The sequence below is a fragment of the Euprymna scolopes genome, chromosome 6, assembly GCF_053919585.1.
Source record: "Euprymna scolopes isolate OS-2025 chromosome 6, ASM5391958v1, whole genome shotgun sequence".
Lineage (NCBI taxonomy): Eukaryota > Metazoa > Mollusca > Cephalopoda > Sepiida > Sepiolidae > Euprymna > Euprymna scolopes.
In genome coordinates this window covers 11,122,756-11,144,735 of record NC_136487.1, presented here as the reverse complement: position 1 = coordinate 11,144,735, position 21,980 = coordinate 11,122,756, and the positions used below count along the sequence as shown (strand labels likewise).

The window sequence follows — 21,980 nt, the reverse complement described above, 5'->3', positions numbered from 1 at the left end:
GATTACCGTAAAAAACACATGTTAAATGTGAAGATATTTTCCCAAACGTAAAAATACATTTGTGTGGTATTGCCTATCGATTTTAGTTTTACCCATAGTTTAAACTCAATAAATATTTATTGTTTAATATTTATTATCAGTAGTGGAAGATTTTGCTTCAAATAAAATCAAATTAAAGAGACAATTAAAAAAATCGTTTTGGCATCGAAGATAGGCACAACTTTTCCCCCAAAATGTTCCAATTTTTACGATTCCCGATTCCGATTAATCGTCCCAACATAAATAGATATACTAGTAAATCTTTTGCTCGTACCGTGTATTTATATTGTGAATGCAGACGATTAGGAACCAATCCATTACATTGACAGGAATGAGGGGAGTGTTTACATTATATTTCGCCATTACATGTCTTGATCAATTAGGATCGTCTTACCTCGTAAGAGAAGAGTTAATCCTCCGTTGTATCTTCTGCCATTCACAGCACGTTACATTTTGTGTCCTTTTTGTTGATATCCATTCGTAAATCAATACTGTGTTGAACATAGATAAAATCTATCCTGTTTTCCCACCTGTTGGATGTAACACACGTTTGGCTCAATATATCTGACATCTAGCTTCTCCAAAAATGCACACTCTAGATGGAATAAAATAAAAACTGTCCCAGTCGAAAAATTTTCCTCATTGCCCGAAACATTTGTTGGTTATTTATTGTAAATACACACAATTAATCACGTGGCGCATTTCTTGCGTCTTATTGCTGTGTATATTATATGACGTTACAAAGAGAAAAGAAAAACGTCATAAAGCTACCATTTGTCATTTATGACATCATCCATTTATTTCTGTAGTACGTTGACGGTCTGTTAATATTGACGTCTGGCGACTAAAAATGAAGACATATTTAAGAATTTTTGTTCCCATTGTCAAACAGCTTAGTCTATAGCTTAATTCGATTCCGTTTTGTTCATTTCTTCTGGTTTTTAGGAAGACCGAGGCAGCTGGGTACGAACGGTGCATAACAAAGGAAGGATGTGATTTTTTACTGGAATTGATAGCTTGCAGTATAAAGTGTATTTATGGTTGTCGTTCGTTTTCGTACTTTTGCTGGCTCCAGGACAGTTGTATTCCTCGGTAGGAATATTATCAAGTTATTTCGCAAGAGTAAAGACAGTGAAATCGGATAGATAATTTCAAACTCTTAACAGTGCTGAACACAGAATTAAAAATGTTGTTTAGTCTAATTAGCCTCCAATAGACGTGTTTTATAAAGAGTAGAAACTATTTTGATATGCTATGCTTGATAGCCTTAAAAGTCGAATCAGAAGCAGTGCTGATCAAGTTAATGTTAGATATAACAGGGCAACGCCGAAAGTATTGCTAGTCGGCGATTATTATGATCGTTGTAATATTTGTAAAAATAGCATGTTATCCTAGCAAAATAAATATTTACAGGGAAAATTATTTATTTAAAGCTGTAAAGAATGTAGAATGTAAACAATCATTTAAAATAGATTGCCTCTAGGGTTTGTTGACTCTTACGTAGATGGCATTATAAAGTGACGTGGACTGTAGTTGCAGTTTTGGAGAAAAATACGATAATTTGAGCAGTCAGAGATCGAAACCGAGAGAAAGCAGACGCAGTCAAGGATCAGGAGTGAGAGAGAGAGAGCGGATCGAGTTGGGTGATAATGGATCCCCTTAGAGGGGATCAGAATGCATTAATCTAGGACCAGCGGCATCTTTCCAATGGGAAAATATCGGAAATAAAGATTGCTGAAAAGGCAACCCGAAATTTGTTGATTCATTGGGATTAATCTTCTTTGCAGCTGTTCTCGGGGGTCCATCAAACAAGATAAGGGACGAACCGGTTATGTTTCTCTTATTGGTCCGATGTTACAACGCCAGAGAACTATTATTTGTCCATTTTGTTACATTTCTGTTGTAAAAATGTCTCGTAACATTAAGCTAATTCTAAAGCATTCTTTAGTGTACACTATCGTTTCTTGGAGATTGTCCTCAGTTTGGTCCATCTGAGATTCGTATTACAAATATTTCTAACTAGCAGAACCCGTTAACCGGCGTTTCCCGGTGGTAGCATGCCTCCCCTCGCGTAAAAAATTAAAGTAAAGTTGTTGTTGTTGTTGTTGTTGTTGTTCCAACTTCCTCATATTAAGAACAGCTTTCGGAATAGATACCCCAACCTCCTTGTGTTTAGAACGGCTTTCGGCCCATTTTATGAGTGGGGGGGGGGGTAGAGTTCCGAAATTTTACTTATCAATCGCTGTCACGATTCCCACGCGCAAATACTATGAACGCACAACAAAAGTGGTTGCAGTATCGGTCGGCCCGTCCGTACTAATCTGACGGGCAGGGTATGGTTCAGGGTATGGTATTTTTGTAGGCAAGTCTTGGTTTAGGTTGAAAAACACTCTCAAACCCTGTATCACTTAAAAGGAACTAAATTCCTGTAGTCACCTGTACGTTACCATGTAAACATGTATACTGTATTTCAGAAAGTGGCAGTTTTAAATAAACAGAAAAAAAAGAAGTAATATAAACTGAACATTTTCTTTAAATAATAAACAATTATTATTCATTTTAAATAATATATACAGAATTTTGTTTATGTTATAAACAATATGAGTAGAACAATCTATAATTTGAAACAATGTAAACCTTTTTAAATTTTAACTTTAGACAACAGAAACATTTTTTTATAATGTTGAAAGAAATATTGTTCACAAACATTTTTCAAATATATATACCTAAAAGAAACTACAATTGGGGAAAATTAAACCAAAGCAATTTATTTTGCTTTGTGACCTATTTTCATTTAAAAATTAAAGCAAAATATTTCATAATAGTTATTACCCGTGCGAACGATAAGAAAAAAAATTAAGCAAGCCCCTAAAAAATGAAAATAGCAGTGAGTATCTGTACGACCGCAAAATAAAAATTAGCCGCAGTAGCCAGGTTCGAACGTGTAACGCTAATAGGAAAAAATGTAAAAAAACAACTGGGCTACGGCGAAATGACGCCGTCTCGGGTCTTTGAAATAACGACTTTACATACGTATCGCGAGACGTATCGCGAGACGTGAATGACTTTTCCAAAAATGTCAACACATAAACTGACTCCTTCTTGCAAAGAACAGCCCAGTTGACGGTGAAAACAAACAATACCAATTTTGTCAGTATTTGTTGAGTGTGTTGAAAGCTGATTAAAGTATATAAGGAAAAAGCTTATCAACCGTAATCACGTAATCGGTTATTTTATTTTTATTTAGCGTATATGGTCAATCGTAACTAAAAAAAGAAAGGAAATAATGCTATTAGCATGTGACGATGTGTAGGAAAACAATATGTACGATGCAGGTAAGAACAAAAGATGTAGCACGGTAGCGTAGCTGTATAAGAAAAGTTTGCAGTATATTTAATGTAAATATAAAAGCAGTCTTGGCTTTTGAACATGTTTCGATGTGTTAATATGTTTGCATTTGGGGTATTTTATTCAAAACGATTGCCTCTTGTATAAAGGGGAGCCATGTTTATAAATCTCTGGGGCGTTCGTTTTTGTAGGAAGATTTACATTTGGGAATAAACGAATAGTCAGTTCTCAGCCAATGAGATTTGGCGGAATGTGAGAAAGGAGAAATCATTAATTTTGGAATTGGGAAATGGAAAGATTATGTTATGTATATAAGTATATAATCTAGATAATAAGGGTGCAACGCCATATCTATCCAAAATGCAGAATACCTCCCGGTGGTGACTGGGAGTGATAGGAGTACTTTTTATTTAGTGGGGAAAATAGCAACTACTTCCACTATAGATGGCTGTGACTGTGATGATGCTACTATGATGTAATGTAGGATTTTAGTATAACGAATAAATGTGTGTAAAATGGTGTTCAAAAGTTACTTGGCTGATAGTGTAAACATAGTAAATTTGTATGTGGCATCTGTTGGTGCTAACCTGGGGAACTTTGGTCCAGAAGGAAATTTGTACCAATCCTTTTTTTATATAGTGGATTAAAGTAATAACGGTAAGTCACCTGGATTTGATGGCAGTCCTGTTGAGATTCTCAGTTTTAAGGTTAAAAGATCATTGTATACGTTTACCACCTGTACCTCGAGATTTTTATGAACGTTAAGTAAAAATAGGATGGTCGGCTTGTGCCAATAATTGAAATATAATTCATCTTGAAACGGTGGATAAAATCTTCAAAAATCTTACTTAACGGAAGGATTTATAAGTTATATCTCATAGGATTAGGCTACCTTTCTAGGGCAATTGCTCTTGACATATCAAAGGCCTTTGATAGAGTATGGCATAAAGGTTTACTTCACAAGATCTCCAGCTACGGTATAGCTGGAAATGTCTTCTCGGTTATTAAATCATTTCTTTCTGATAGGTTCATAAGATTAGTGGTTGATGGGCAGAAATCAGAAGCTTTCAGTATTAATGCTGGAGTCCCTCAGGGGGCCATCCTGGGCCCAACTCTCTTCCTGATTTACATTAATGATCTTCCAAATTACATCCTTACATCATTCGTAGACATTTATGCTGATGACACTACTATCTATGGTAGCACATCTAAGACCGTAAATGACCAAGTTCTCTCTGATTCTCTCTCATCTGATCTTGAGCATGTGGTACAATGGGGAAAGGAGTGGCTGGTTACTTTTAATGCATCTAAAACCAAGCTTTTATCTTTACATCATCAACGCTCTGATCCCCATCTGTCATCAATTGAAATGAACGGCTCTCGTCTTGGGGAGGTCTAATGTTTTGACAAGCTTCTGGGTTTGACTTTTACTCCTGATCTTAAGTAGAACATGTACATCAAATCTGTTGCCAAAGCTGCTGGAAAAATGGTGGAATCCTTCTATCGATCCAGTAGATATCTCACTGCTGATGCAATTCTCAATCTATATAAGAGCCAGGTACGTTCAAGGATGGAGTACTGTTGCCACATCTGGGCAGGAGCTGCTAGAAAGGACTTATCCTGCCTTGATAGAGTTCAAAATAGACTTCATAGCCTCGTAGGGGATGTCTTTTTCTCTTCCCTGCAACCTCTTTCTCACAGAAGAAATATTGCGGGTTTGTCTCTGCTTTATAGTTATTTTCATGGCAAGTACTCGGCTGAGCTCCAATCTATGGTCCCCCCCCGTCGCCAAACTTTCACAAGAAACACTCGTCTAGCAGAAATCACTATCAATAATTTCCCTCACTCTTTATCTGTGCCTAAACCTAAACGTAGATTCCATGAACAAAGCTCTTTTATTAGAACTACACGCGCATGGAATTGTCTTCCGTTTTCCTGCTTTCCAGCTGATTACAATATGTTTGTCTTCAAGTCTAATGTAAACAAGTTTTTGATTAGCCGTTCCATATACGTTAACAAATTAACCAAATTTCCACTACTAACGATTACTATATTGTCCAATTTCTACTGTACACTCTTTAACCCTTATCCTCGAGTGGCCTCAAGGCCTTGATAAGTGGTGAAGCCCATGTAAAAAAAAGGATGGCTTCAGAGCAATCGTTATGATGTAAGCTATGGAAGATTTGAGGCAAAGCGAATAGAGTACTCTATCCTGAAACGAGCTACAAAACTGGTCACTGTCGACCGTCTCAGGCACATTTCAGCTTTTTTTTTACATAGGAGTAATCACTTATCAAGGCCCGAAAGCCACTCGAAGATAAAGGTTAATAAGTGTACGGTAGTCACTGAGACAAAAGCGTATTAATAGTTAGTGGTGGAAATGCAGTAGAAATGGATTATTTAGGAGGCGGTTCAAGAAGAAATTTGCATTAGACTTGAAGACGACTGAAAAGCAGACCAGCAATAAAGAGTACCACAGTCGAGAAGTTCTAGAAAAGAAGCTTTGTTCGTGGAATTTTCTTTTATATTTAGGCACATTTAGCTTGACTATGTATGCGGTTTATATGAAAGGGCCTGTCTGTCAAGAACTGATATACTAAGACATAAAATCCCATGGTAGCAACAAACTACACGAGTTTCAAATAGGAATAGAACAGGAGTAGAAACAGAAGCCAGTGGCCTCGTATGTTACATTTGCCGCAACAGACATTAAGATTCTGGCATTTTTTTTTTTTTACTCTGAAACAACAATATATAAAACCAAATAAGTAAAATTTAATAAATTCGCTGCCTTACTGTTGGCCTGATTTCGTATTCATGTTCCGTTTTTAGAGTATACTTTTGTTATTTTTCTTTTTGAAAATGAGAGATGCTTCTCAACAATCCCGGTTATATTAAACTCCATATTTACTGATTTATATATGTGAATGATTTTGAAAAATAGATATACGAAGATTTACAATCTAAATAAGATCTTTGTCTTTTGTTTGTTTGTTTGTTTGTTTGTTTTTGTTCATAGATCACATCAACATCCCGGTGTTCTACATTGATAACAATCTTCTTATACATTTAAATATTTGTTTACCAGCAATGCTTCAAGCAAACTACTATTCCCTTTATATATGTGTGTGTGTGTGTGTGTGTGTGTGTGTGTGTGTGTGTGTGTGTGTGTGTGTGCATGAATGACTATGTAAACCCCTCTTCGTGGGGGTTGAGCAGCGTTGTGATATCGCCAACTACCATTAGCGGTAATGCAAAGCTCTTTGTCACCATAAATGGGATAATTACCGATAGTTGTTAATATTTATATAATATAATATTTATTTATAATAATAATATTTATACTAATGATAGTTGTTAACATTTATATAATATAATATTTATTTATAATAATAATATTTATACTAATGATAGTTGTTAACATTTATATAATATAATATTTATTTATAATAATAATATTTATACTAATGATAGTTGTTAATATTTATATAATATAATATTTATTTATAATAATAATATTTATACTAATGATAGTTGTTAACATTTATATAATATAATATTTATTTATAATAATAATATTTATACTAATGATAGTTGTTAATATTTATATAATATAATATTTATTTATAATAATAATATTTATACTAATGATAGTTGTTAATATTTATATAATATAATATTTATTTATAATAATAATATTTATACTAATGATAGTTGTTAATATTTATATAATATAATATTTATTTATAATAATAATATTTATACTAATGATAGTTAAAGAGATTCAGACAATTGCACTTAAGGGAACAGCGAGGATACTAAAAAGAGCACTCGGTTGGTTTCAATAAAAAAGCGGGGCAATGTTGGCAGCTGGTTTGGCTGCCCCATACCCGGCATTACAATCTTCAAAGGAAGAAAAAAAAAAAAAAAAGAAAATGATAGTTGTTAATATTTATATAATATAATATTTATTTATAATAATAATATTTATACTAATGATAGTTGTTAATATTTATATAATATAATATTCATTTATTTATAATAATAATATTTATACTAATGATAGTTGTTAATATTTATATAATATAATAATTATTTATAATAATAATATTTATTTATAATAATAATATTTATATAAGCACTGAAATTTCATTTGCTAACACTGCCAGTCTAACAACCGAATAGTTAGCCTAGTTGACTGTAAACCAGATGGTCGTGAGTTCGATGCCGACTTGAAGCAAGTACTCATTTAGCTACATTGAAAAAAAAACTATGATACAGCGAAACAGTCTGTCTGTAAATAATTCTATGTGTGTGTGTGTGTGTGTGTGTGTGTGTGTGTGTGTGTGTGTGTGTGTGTGAAGGGCAAACAGTTGGAAATGCATGACAGTTGATTTATTTCTGAGCAAGTGGCAACACGCATGATATAAATGATCACTTCATTTTCGATACGATTTCTTGTAGTACACTGGCACGGTTAAACAGGTTTGATCAAGTTTTACTGCGACAATCAATTGTAATTTATTCATTCATTCTTTATTATTATTTAGTCATTTGTTATCAAATCATGTCGACATATGCAAGTCGTTTCAATAACGAAAACCATCGGAATGTCGGACATAATGGAAGAGAGAGAGAGAGAGAGAGAGAGAGAGAGAGAGAGAGAGAGAGAGAGAGAGAGAGAGAGAGAGAATATTTTTAGGATGTAGGATGCTTTCTCTATTTGTATAGTGCATGTAATTAATAAGTTTAAAGTAAATTTGTATGAACGGCTTGATTCAATTTTCGGCATACTTGCAGAAGGAATCACGTGAAGGTTGCCAACATCCCTGACTGGAAGTGATACTTTGGAATCGACTGGATTCGACCTTGACATATCCAGGTCCGTGTCATTATCCACTTAATCACCGTAACCACACTTACGTTGAATGAATAATAGTAAGTGCGTATAAGGAGTTTTAGTATGCTTATAAAAGTTTTATTCTACCAAGATCTACACTGAGATCGAGTCTCTACGAGAATAATGGCTGCCTAAGAGAAATGTCAACAAAGGGAGGTAATTAACTTTCAAAGAGCATAAAAGGAGATTGAAGAGTTCTTTACTTTTTCATCACAGTAGAGTTGCAATTATTCACTGTTGTTTGTAATCACAACTGTTTTAAAGCAGTAATTCAAATTGTTCAAATCAATTTCTGTTTAGAAGTATTTAAAGTATTACGTACCTAAATAGAAGTTCACACATTTTTTAAAAATTATTTTTTCTCTCTGAATTTGTATAAACTGAAAAATTGGTATTCCTATTTCTGGTTTTTTTTTTTTTTTTTACATCAATTATATATACAGTGCCGCCAAAAAGAAAGCCCGCACTTGTCATTTTTTTTTCAAAAATCGCAAATTTAAACTAAATTGAATGTAACTGTTTGAACAATCTATATCTCATTTAATTCGCCTTTTATTCTTCTATAATTTTACCTGTTCATATTTGACTTTTAATTGAAGTATCCTAGTGTTCACGTCAATTTTAAAAAATTAACTTCAAATCGAGAAGGCAAAAAGAAATTACGCAGCAACAAATGAGCTTAAACCCAGCTTAAAATATCCATTTTTTAGTATTTCTAGTAGTAAAATATCCACTTTTTAGCATCTCAAATTATAATTATTGTTGTTTCAGGTTATACAACGTAACATTTAGTCCATATACCTCGAGTTTCTCTTAGTAATCGTCAGGGGGGGTTCATTAATCTCCACCTTGCTGATTTATCCAATCGAGAAATCGGCCACAGATTGGAATGTGATGAGAAAACGGTACAAAATACTGTACAAAAGCACCAAAACACCGGCAGTGTTTGTGATGCCCCTAAATCTGGTCGTACTAGAGTTACTTCTAACAAGGAAGACAATGCTATCAAGATCCGCAGCTTAAGAAACAGATTCGAAACGGCTCCCCAAATCGAAACAACAATGCAATCTTATTAAAAAGTGCTCTCTTTCTACTGTCAATAACAGATTCAAGGAATTTAACTTGCGAGGGTATGTTGCAATGATTTCTGTAAAGAACAGAAAGTTCCGTTTGGACTTTGTCAGAGGCAATGAATATCATGACTCTTCATATTTGTCAAAATTGAGAAGGCAAAAGGAAACTCCACAGCAACAAATGAGCTGAAAACAGCTTAAAATATCGACCTTTTAAGGAACAAAGCATCTCTAATCGTAATTGTTGTTGTTCCTGGTTATACAATGTAAAATTTCGTCCATATGCCTTGACTTTTTCTCAGTGATCATCATTAATCTCCACCTTTCTGGTTTATCCTATCAAGAAATCGGCCGCAAATTTAAATGAGATGAGAAAACGGTACTAATGACTGTGCAAAAGTACCAAAACACCGGCAGTGTTCGTGATGCACCTAAATCTGGTCATTTTAGAGTTACTTCTTACAGGGAAGACGATGCTATCAAGATCCGCAGTCTCAGAAACCGATTTGAAACGACTCCCAAAATCCAACAACTGTGCAATCTTGTTAAAAAGTGCTCTCTTTCTACAGTTAAGAACAGATTGAAGGAATTTAATTTACGAGGCTGTGTTGCAAAACACAAGTCAATGATTTCTGTAAAGAACAGAATCACCGTGTGGACATCGTCAGATGCAATGTAGATCATAACTCTTCATATTGGGCGAAATTGATTTTTAGCGACGAAAGTAAATTCAATAGGATAAGAAGTAATAGTAGGCAGTACGTCCGTCGAAGGAAGGATGAAAAATTTAATCCTATGTGCACAGTTTCAACGCTACAAGGTGATCGAGGTTTACGTTTGGTGTGGAGTGTTATTAGTGCCAATGGTCCAGGGCCTAAAAGTCGCTTTCAGAGTCGAATTAATTCGACTAAGTACATTAATATGTTGACTGAGCATTTTCTACTCTACTTTGGCCAGAATTTGGATGATAATCCCATCATCATGCAAGATAATGCTCCCATTCACACAGCTGGCAATGTCAAAAGGGTCCTGGAAGAGCACGATATTCTGTGTTTTGATTGGCCAGCACAATCTCCAAACCTCAATACTATCGAAAATGTATGGCATTACATCAAACAACAGCTACGCAATGATAAAATTTCAAGTCTGAGAACTTTAGACGAAAATAAAAGAGCAGTGGGATATCCTTTCACCGAAGTATCGCAGTAGACGAATTCTAGAGAATGACCCAAAATTTGCAGGCTGTCAAATTCCAGAAGGGCTATACTACTAAATAATAGCTAATTTTGTTCCTGTCGTATTTGTGTTGCATTAATGTTCTTAAGTTACATTAAAATAACAATTTTCCAGTGTGCGGAGTTTCTTTTTACCTTCTTGATTTGAAATTAATTTTTTAAATTGACGTGGACACTAGGATACTTCAATTAAAAGTTAAATATAAACAGATAAAATTATAAAGGAATAAAAGGAGAATCAAATGAGGTATAATTTGTTTAAACAATTTAGCTTAAATTTGCGTTTTTTTTTACTAAATGACAAGTGCGAGCTTTCTTTTTGACGGTACTGTATATATATATATATATATATATATATATATATATATATATATATATATATATATATATATATATATATACACGAGGTGCCTTCAATAAGTTTTCAGACTTTTCTCGTATGGGGACTTTTATTGATAATACACACATGAAACTCTTATCCACCTTTGAAGTAATCTCCTCCAGCTGTAATACACTTGTATTGTTCCAACAACTTCTGGAAAGCCCGATGGAAGTCCTCCTGTGTAAGCATGTCAATGACCCTCATCACAGCCTCTTTCATTTCCTGAATTGTTTCATAACGACAACCTCTGTTTTCATTGACCTTAAAGAATAACTATAAGTCACGGGGAGCAAGGTTTTGACCATAGGGAAGGTGAAGAACTTTCTTGATGCATATCTTGGTAAAATAGTCTTTGACAAGGATGGGGTTGTGGACTGGTGCATTCGCATAAATCTTCGCATCTTCCGTTCCTCGCGAATAATTGTGTGTACAGTTCCCACACTGACATCAAACTGTGCACTTATTGTCTCTATAGACACACGACGATCCTTATCAATGAAATTCTTTATTTGACCAATCAACTCCGATGTTCTGACTTCCTTACTCCTTCTACACCTCTCATCATACTGCAGAATTTCCCTGCCTTCTTTGAATCTCTTATGCCACTCAAAAACTGCTGCACCATTCATGCAAGATGGTCCAAAAGTATCTGAAGAATTCCATACGTTTCTGTGACTTTTTTTTCCAGGTTTAAAACATATCCTTCTTCCAAACTGTCCTCACGTCCAGATTGCATTTTTGAAATTCACCAGCTGTGAGGATCAAGCTTTAGTAGAGTGTATTCCAATTCTTGATGTAGCTGTTCATTTGAACTTCAAATCATAAAACTTCCTCAATCATCTCATAAGAAATATAGCAATAAAATACTGAATTTTCAAGAGTCTGTAACAATTTTTAATGCCTGTACAAAAAAGTCTGGAAACTTATTGAAGGCACTTCGTATATATATATATATATATATATATATATATATATATATATATATATATATATATATATATATATATATATATATATTCAAAATGTGAGGTTAGAAAGAACGACCACGTGCGTATTTGTATTTTTTAAATAAACAAATATTTGTTTATTTAAAAAAATATATACAAATACGCACGTGGTCATTCTTTCTAACCTCACATTTTAAATTTCATTGTCTCGGTGCTTCTAAAAAGTGGATTACTACTAATATTATATATATCTACTAATATTATATATATATATATATATATATATATATATATATATATATATATATATAAACGTTTTCTAGTTATATGTGAGTATATATACCTGTGACCCGTTGGGTCACAAAAACATCCTCTATCTGTTCTACTTTAATTTAATTTGAAAATCGATATTACTGCATAATTTTTTTACTTCTATATTACCATGATTATTCTATAAAAGTAAAGAGACATTATTTTGCTATCTAATTTACATACATATTTATGGTGTGTACACACACGAAGGTATAATTTAAACGAGGAAAGGCCTATAACTTTCTCTTAATGCTCACATAGATATTTCAAAAAGTTAGAGAGTAATTGAATTTGCAGAGAGTGCATAGTGGTGGTAGTGGTGATGGTGAAATAAACCCAAGTTTTTAAAAATTATTTTCCCTGGTATAACCGTTAATTAAAAACCACATGAAAACCCTTACTTGATACTTTAAACATATAACTCAATGCACAACTCAATGTTTAGTGGAAACAAAAATATATTGAACAGAAAAGTAAATACAACAAATAACGAGTGTGCGTATACGTCAGCCCGACTGCCAAGTCTGCATAAGTTGTATGTTAACGCCGATTATTATCCGTAGGGTGGACACAACACAACAGTCTCCTTCCAACTACTCAACTCGTTAATAGTATTCGCTGGGGTTGCATATGTATTATTCAACAAGATCAGCACGAACGAAATGTAACTGTGGAGATTTATTATTATTATTATTATTATTATTATTATTATTATTATTATTATTATTATTATTATTATTATTATTCATTTATTTATTTAAATATTCATTCATTCATTCATTCATTCATTCATTTATTTATTCATTTATTTTAGCTCGCGATAGATGTTATTAATCCCCAATGAGGCAGACGACATATATCACTATGAGTATTATTTTGTTAATTTGTGTGGGTGAATTATGACCTTTCTTGTTATTTTTGTCATTATGCATTAAGTCGTACAAATATAGGTCTTAAATATTGGGCGCCCAAGAATGGGGCATTTGAGAGATTCAGATGAAAATTAATCAGACCCGCATGATGCTGCCATTGTTTTATTTGTGATTGTGGTCGTATTAAAAAGTCATGCCGAAAAGAAGAAGAAGAAGAAGAAGAAGAAGAAGAAGAAGAAGAAGGGAAGCGGTGGAGGAGATTGAGGAAGAACGGGAGGAGGAGGACGGAACAAAAGAGAAGTATATTAACCTGATTCTTTACCAAAACTGTGGCGATGGCCGCTAAAAATAGTGAACCCAGTTTTCCCTAAAAAACGGAAACTGAACCAAGAATAAAAGACCCCGTTTGTATTATTCGGATTCTTCGGACTACTGTTTTCATGTTGAGTTTTATTGCAACAACGTTTCGGCCGATGTATTTTATAGAATTTGGGAATCTATGTCGAACGCAGAAATATGCAAGGAATTTCTAAGGAAATCCGCACGGAAGCAGCATTATCTCGTTCCGTCAGACATTATCTCGTTCCGTCAGACATCATTGTATAAAAGTCTAAAGTAATTCGCAATTTCTTATTATCACTCGCATTGAGGATTGAAACTTAAACCTCCAGAAAAATTGTCACTTGAACTGAATTTTATGTAGTACTTTATATATTATGCCATGAGTCTTTGCAGTGATGAAAATAGCATCATCTGATCAATCAGTATTCTATAGACGAGAGCGCCCCAGTCAACTAGTCATAAACAAACCTCTTCTTAATGTTGGAGACGTAGCGAATATATTTTCTTCTTCTCCACTGAAAGAATGGTGTAATTTCTGTGAGAATGAACTGAGACTGAACAGATTGATGTCAGCCCAACCGGAAGGGTGAGCTGACCAGACCGAGGGCCATGAGAAAAAAAAGGGCAAAGACGAAAGACAAAAAGAAAAATTATATAAATAAATAAAAGAAAAGGTGAAAACGTCAATTAATGTAGCATACAAAGTTATCTTGTCGGATTATCGAAGTCAGACCGACATAACATTTAAGTTGACAAACCAAACTTTATTTCTGACAACTTTTCGTTTGTTATTGATACGCCTTGATATTGGCAATAAAATAATGAGTTGAACTACCATCTGTTTCATAAAATTTGCTAAGTCCGACCCAGACGACGGCTAATATAAAATATTTCTAATAATCATCTAAAAATAAAAATCAGCAAGGGGAATAACGTATTTTAACTTGAGGAATATAGTAGGAGTTGTCAAGTTTAATTTAAAATTGTGCACACAAATAAAAATTTAAAACTAAAACGACTTCACTCTATCCCAGGCAATGCTGGCCAAGTTCAGCTAATAATAAAAAAAATTAAACCATGCATTTTTAAGAGTCAACCTTGAGATACGCGAGTTTACCAAAAGACAAGGCCTGTTAATGCGTGATGTCATTGTTTCAGTTAACGGGCCTTGTCTTTCGGTTGTCTCTGGATACCCCGAGGTATTTTATCTTATTACTATTATAACAATCAAGGAGTGAACTCTCACTTCAATACAAATAAAAATTTAAAAAAACGTTGCCGACATTTTGAAAAACTTGACACAGATAATAAAGTACGTAACTTCAAGATTTAATGTTTAAGGACAAATAAGAAACTAAAGGGGCCCGCGAGGAGGGGGTTTTACCCGGTAATGAATAAACATTCTTTTTACTTCTGCACTCAGCCCTAAACCCTATATTATAATTTTCTGTGATTTTCAAATTTTCCTTTTCTCTTTTACAAGCAGGGCTACCCGGCGTTGCTCAGGGCAAAAATGTAACAAATTTCTATTAAAACTTTTATTTCTTACCATCTCTTGCGTACATACACATCTTTGACTCCTTCCTTGACGAATAGGTGAGCGTAAGGGAAATAACTCATTGAAAAGAATCAAAGTTACTTTCTTTTGGTTAAACACACTTCCACTGACAAAATCTGCTCACTTTTAGGATGAATTTTTTTTTTTTTATTCAAATTTTAGATATTATTCATCCAATGCAACGCCGATTAAATATATCAACTTTGTGGGTGTTTGTTTCATCGTTTTCAAATTTTAACTGAACACATGAACATATACACACAGACAACTGCCTTTGATATATTAGATTAACATTCCTCTAACTCCCTTTCTCATACACTGCTGCTTGTATGTTAGATGTTTCCTTTTTTCTCTCTATTTATGTCATTTATTTAATTCCGTAATGCTCGTACTCCTCACTTTCTGCTACTACTCTTTAGTCTTCATGTCCTAATATTTCCCCACCTGCTCCACTTTTCAACTCATTCGCCTTTCCTCCCAACATCTAAAACATTCAACTTGCAAGCAAGCAAGATCAGTATTCATGTTATACTAAACGGGCCATGAATTGTAAAGATAAAACGTCATAAAGGATATCTTCCTCCATTCTCTTTCTGGTTTAATTGGCGTGGCGTCATTCACTGTGCACGATTAATCCCATCTCTGTTGACGTCCATGCTCTATAGAACACTTGTGCATAGATCGTTCAACAGAAATATTTAATGAAATTAACGTTACTGTAGACAATGCAATGTCAATATTTGCATAATTTGTGCATCCTTTAACTTTATATTGGCAAATAATCGTGGCTTAAAAATGTAAAATGGAGTCCGATGGATTTCGATTATTCAAAGTTTTATTTTTTATTATTCCTTTTTTTACCCCAAACAAAGCATATTGCTAATTGGGATCGTGTCTAACAAATACCGGGAGGAATTTTAGTAGCGAGATGTCTGTTTACATTACATTTAAACCTGCAGTTTAGTACAGTTACGAAATCAGGAATAAGATGACGAATTTCAAACTCTAGCAGTTCCAGGGAATAAACATTTAGGGACTTCAACAGTGAAGGATGGTATTTTGCTGTTTACCGGGTAAGGCATGGTCATGTACGTCAAGGAGGAGGAGGGGGGGGACAAGTGATATGAGTTGATCAGAACACATTGCTGTAAAACAGGCATAGGGATGCGATATTGCGGTGATGGGACAGACGTTGGAACTTGCTCAACAATGTAAGATTTATTAAATTTGAGACATTTTTTAAGCCTATCTAAGAGTGAGAGACTAGTGGTAGATGCACCAACCTAGACATGACAACACAACTTTATACATTGGCGAACTGTGGCTTTGTAAAGATATGGGATGCTCTCTGGTGTAAGTAAATTTCTAACATAGTAGAGGGAGCCCACCTTCTATGCAGAAACCTTGGCAATGCCCTCAAGGTATCTGTTCCAATTCATGTTGCCTGTAAATGTTAGACATAGGAATTTGAAAGGTGAGCTCTTAGATATTTGTCATAGAAATCAGTGTTTCAAAAGGTTTTTTGTAGTTGTTCAAGGAAATAGTTGTTCAACGAAATAGTTGTTCAAGGAAATAGTTGTTCAAGGAAATAGTTGTTCAAGGAAATAGTTGTTAGGAAATAGTCTTGTTTGCAGTAAAGTTACCATCCATTTACAGTCCCATTCCACTATTGACTGATGATCGTTTTCTAGGGTTTCTAGATATGGTGGAAAATAAGGCCTATGGCAGTTTGGTTTTGTGTATAGCAGACACAATACTGCCTTTTACCAGAGTAAACGACTGACCACGTAACTATGCAAGTGATTTGATTTACAATTCAGTGTGGCCTTATTTTGAGAGCTGGACTGTACACATTTCTACACCCCTTGTTGCCAACGTTGTCTTCGTGAGGAGGATCGAGTAAATAATGCAAATATTCGACAACTTAATACAGATCCAGGAATGAACGTTTTAAATGTTCTAGAAAATATTACAAACTAATAGGTTAATATTGCAAATATTCTACAAGTAATCTATATATAGAGGTACCTATATATTATATATTATATAAATGATCTTGTCTACGTGTGGGGAACGGTCTCTATCTAACTACTCTGTCAATTTGTGATCTGCAAACTTGAAACTTGAGATTCAGGGGATTCGGACGTGAGGGACAAATTCGATGGTTTATAGCCGGTAAAATAGCTGCTAAATTGTCGAAATTGAAACATTGGAACTTGGCAGGCGTAAGTCGACTTAAAGTTGCATGCATAAACATATATTTATACATTAAGCAGCGTAAAATTTTTAAGTTTTGATATATATCTCTCGTTAAGTCAGATAGTACCAAATACAACTGGAAACCTAAATGTTTTGGTTTTGATCATAGCTGATGGCATCCAAGTTATGTTTTTTTTTACTGTCGAAATCGAGTACAATATAAAACTCAGTATAGAATTGGCTCTATAATAATAAATACGAAAACCGCATAAATTGAAATAAATATGAGGTAACTTAAATAAGTGTCCAGACTACTTTGTATGGGGAATTTTATTGATAGTACGCACCTGAAACTTTAGTCGACTTCGAAGTAATCTCCTCCGGTTGTAATGCACTTTTTGTGCCGTTCCAACAACTTCTGGAAGGCCTCATGAAAGTCCTCTCGTGTGTTCGTTTCAATGACCCTCGCCACAGCCGCTTTCATTTTCTCAATTGTTTCCTAACGACAGCCTCTAAGGTTTTCCTTGAGCTTAGGGAATAACCAAAAGTCACAAGGAGCAAGGTCTGGACTATAGGGAGGGCGAGGAAGTGTTTTGATGCCCATCTTGGTTAAATAGTTTGTCACAAGAATGGAGTTGTGGACTGGTACATTGAACTGGTGGAAATGCCACCACAGACCCGATTTGAAGAATGTTGGCCTCTTCCGATGAAATCTTTTCCTGAACTCTCTAAAAATCTCAACATAGTATTCCTTGTTGATTGTCTGTCCGGTGGTAACTCAGTGCATGTAGACCATGACCGTGCTGTCAAAAAAGTGGGGAGGGGGTCATCAGTTTCTGGGTGATTTTGCTCTGTCCGGCTTTCTTGGGTCTGCGAGAACTAGCATGGTTCCACTGGGACTCTGTCTCTTGGTCTCTGGGTCGTGGTAGTAGATTCAGCTTTCATCGCAGGTCACCAGAGCATTAATAACTGCAAGATCTGAATTGATCAGCTCGACCATCTTCCTGTTGTCATGAAAATGTCTTTCTTTTTTGTCTTTTCTAAGCACCTTTAAGACAAACTTTGTGCAAATTTTCACATCTTAGGTTCCTCACGAATAATTGCGTGTATAGTTCCCATATTGACATCAAACGTTGTACTTATTGTCTCTATACATACGACGGTCTAATTCGTGAAATTCTTTATTTGGCCAATCAACTCCGGTGTTCTTACGTCCTTGCGCCTCCCACACCTCTCATCATCACTAACAGACTCCTTGTCTTCCTTGAATCTCTTATGTCATTCAATAACTGATGCTCGATTCATGCAAGATGGTCCAAAAGCAGTCTGAAGCATTCCATACGTTTCTATGGCAATTTTTTCAAATTTAAAATAGAATTTTGTTGTCTATCGTTCTTCTAAAGTGTCCTCACGCCCAGATTGCATTTTTAAAATTCACCAACTGTGACAATCGGGCTTTACTAAGGTGTATTCTAATTCCTGCTGTATCTGTTTATTTGAACCTGAAATCATAAAAATTGGTCAGTCATCTAATAAGACGTATGGCAATAACATACTGAATTTTCAAAAGTCTAAGACAATTTTAAATACCTGTCCACCTCGTATTTATATGACCGGGTGTGCTAGTAATTGATAAATTGATAAATCTTGCAATGATTGTAGAAATTATTACATCTTTTCTGGAATAAATCTTATAAATATTCCAGAAATTTTTCAAATTCACGGATCAACTTTTCACAAATATCAGGTCGGGACAAAAGGCTTTTAAACCATTTTAATTAAGTGTACGCATATTGTTATTACTTAAACATTTGACCACGATTAATGTATAACTTTTTCTTTCAGATTATTGAAGCATGATTCATATTTTTCTGCTAGATCTTCAGCCATGTTGATTCGAAATTAACCTTAACAGAAAGGATGTCATTTTCCGTGATAATGTTCGTCCTCACACAACACTACTGACCAAGGATCTAGGAGAATTTGATTGGGAAATCTTGCTCCGTCCTGCATATTTTTCTGACCTAACTCCTTCGGATCATCACTTATTTTGAGGATTACAAAATCATTTCGATTGTCCTAGGTTAATACCATAAAAGGAAATCAAACGTGATTTAGATTTCCTGTCGAAATCTAAAGAATTTTATAAGCTCGTTGACAGATGATAAAACGCATTATCCTAATATCATATACTGAAATACATAGATTTTAGCTAGTGCCAGTTTTTGTAACATTGTATTAGATGGGTACAAACGTTTTCTGGTTTGTATAAAGGATAATTTAAAACCATTGAAATTTATTTTATACGCATTGTTATTACTGAAACATATCATTATTACTGAAACATATTGTTATTACTGAAACATATTGTTATTACGGAAACATATCATCATGATTAATTTATAATTTTTTTTATTTCAGATTATTAAAGCATCATTCATATTTTATACAATATCTTCATCCATGTTTATCCGAGAACAACCTTCCTCATCTATACACAACACTGCTAATCAAAGATCTCTTCGGATAATTTGGTTGGGAAATCTTGAACTATCCTGCATATTCTCTTGGTCTAACTCACTCAGAATATCACTTATTTCAAGAATTACAAAACCATTTAGATGACCTTAGGTTGGCATTATGACATGATGAGATTGAACATGAGTTAGAGTCATATTTCGCATCAAAATCTAAATAATTTTACAAGCGACGTATTTATATTTTGTTAACAAATGGAATCAAGTTAAGGAAAGCAAAAGTCATTATTGCTATGAATAAAGATTGTCAAAAACAGTTTTTCATTTTCAAGATCAAATTTTGCACGTAATATTAGGAAACATTACAAATCCAGGAATTAAAGTTGAATAAATTAGAATTTTCCATGAAACAAGAAAAATAAAAACTCATTTCGTTGTTGCAAGATAAAATAAGATCGCCCATTTAATGACAAGAGACATTGTTGAGAAAAATCTATGAATAAAATACAAGTGGGTTCTTGGGTATGACAAAAATAAGACTGGTCCCAGCTGAGAAGGATTCTTCCTGTATTGATTGACGACAAAACAGACACTACACTCTGATCTAAGTTAGAAAGCCAGGAAATGGCGCAACTATCACCTGACTGCCCAACTCCTTAAACGAACTTGACTGAACTGGTCACCTCACGTGTAAGTGCGTTTCTTCCTTCCGTTTTAGAGAGCGTGCTTATTAAGAACGCATGACAACTTTACCAAGTTATTATTAGTTGTCATCAACTCTCTCTCTCTCTCTCTCTCTCTCTCTCTCTCTCTCTCTCTCTCTCTCTCTGAAATTACAACCATTCATTCATATGAATTACAAATGCACTAGAACCGAGTCTAAGAAGAAAGAAAATGAATGGAAAACAAACAAACGATAAATATGGGTATTGTGACTCACGAATACGAAACGTTTCATTAAGAAAAAAAAAACGTGTTAATCAGCAGTATTTTGATCACATGATGTTGAATAGTTTCAAGCAATTTTGTACTAGTAGAAAGACCCTTCTACGCCGGGTTTTTTAAACATTCTTCAACTGCACGATATCAACTCAACTAAAAAAAATTCTATTTTAATCTTAAATTGTATGATAAACAATTAAAAATCATTCTTTCTAATCGCGAAAAGGTTTATATGCTAAAAAGAAATTACAAATCTTTTATTAAAGCTAAATAAATAACATTTGTTAATAATTCCAGTTTTCTATTACTAGAATTATTCGGGCTACTATTTACATCTTGAGTGTTATTCTTACAACGTTTCAGCCGATGTAACCTTCCACCACCTTCGGGTATATCTTACCGAACTCAAGAATCTGTGCGGAATTTCGAACTGATCCCTTTATTTAATCCACGGAGGTAGCATGCTCTTGTCCTAACAACCATGGCCGAGTAAAAGTTATAAATAATTCGCAGTTGTATTCTGAGTGCTGTCGGCAGAATAAATCAAATAATACAAAATATTAATCCTCATCTAAAATATTATGAAATATAATTCCATTTTTTTTTTTCAATAAAATATTATGAAATATAATTCCATTTTTTTTTCAATAAAATATTATGAAATATAATTCCATTTTTTTTCAATAAAATATTATGAAATATAATTCCATTTTTTTTTCAATAAAATATTATGAAATATAATTCCATTTTTTTTTCAATAAAATATTATGAAATATAATTCCATTTTTTTTCAATAAAATATTATGAAATATAATTCCATTTTTTTTCAATAAAATATTATGAAATATAATTCCATTTTTTTTCCAATAAAATATTATGAAATATAATTCCATTTTTTTTCAATAAAATATTATGAAATATAATTCCATTTTTTTTTCAATAAAATATTATGAAATATAATTCCATTTTTTTTCAATAAAATATTATGAAATATAATTCCATTTTTTTTTCAATAAAATATTATGAAATATAATTCCATTTTTTTTCAATAAAATATTATGAAATATAATTCCATTTTTTTTCAATAAAATATTATGAAATATAATTCCATTTTTTTTCAATAAAATATTATGAAATATAATTCCATTTTTTTTCAATAAAATATTATGAAATATAATTCCATTTTTTTTTCAATAAAATATTATGAAATATAATTCCATTTTTTTTTCAATAAAATATTATGAAATATAATTCCATTTTTTTTTCAATAAAATATTATGAAATATAATTCCATTTTTTTTTTCAATAAAATATTATGAAATATAATTCCATTTTTTTTTCAATAAAATATTAT

At 33.4% G+C, this 21,980-nt stretch overlaps 1 protein-coding gene across 4 annotated transcripts in view; it reads right to left on the bottom strand.

Moving 5' to 3' along the window:
* LOC145277506 (alpha-galactosidase MYORG-like) overlaps window positions 1–21,980 on the bottom strand; it is a 305,939-nt gene that overhangs the window by 244,623 nt on the left and 39,336 nt on the right. The window contains exon 1 of one of the 4 annotated variants that reach the window (XM_080128914.1): window positions 434–733. The exons of the other annotated variants lie outside the window; for them this stretch is intronic. The gene's annotated coding sequence lies outside the window, so the exon portion shown is untranslated. Of the gene's footprint in view, window positions 1–433; window positions 734–21,980 lie in introns of those variants that run through there. 4 annotated transcript variants of the gene reach the window in all.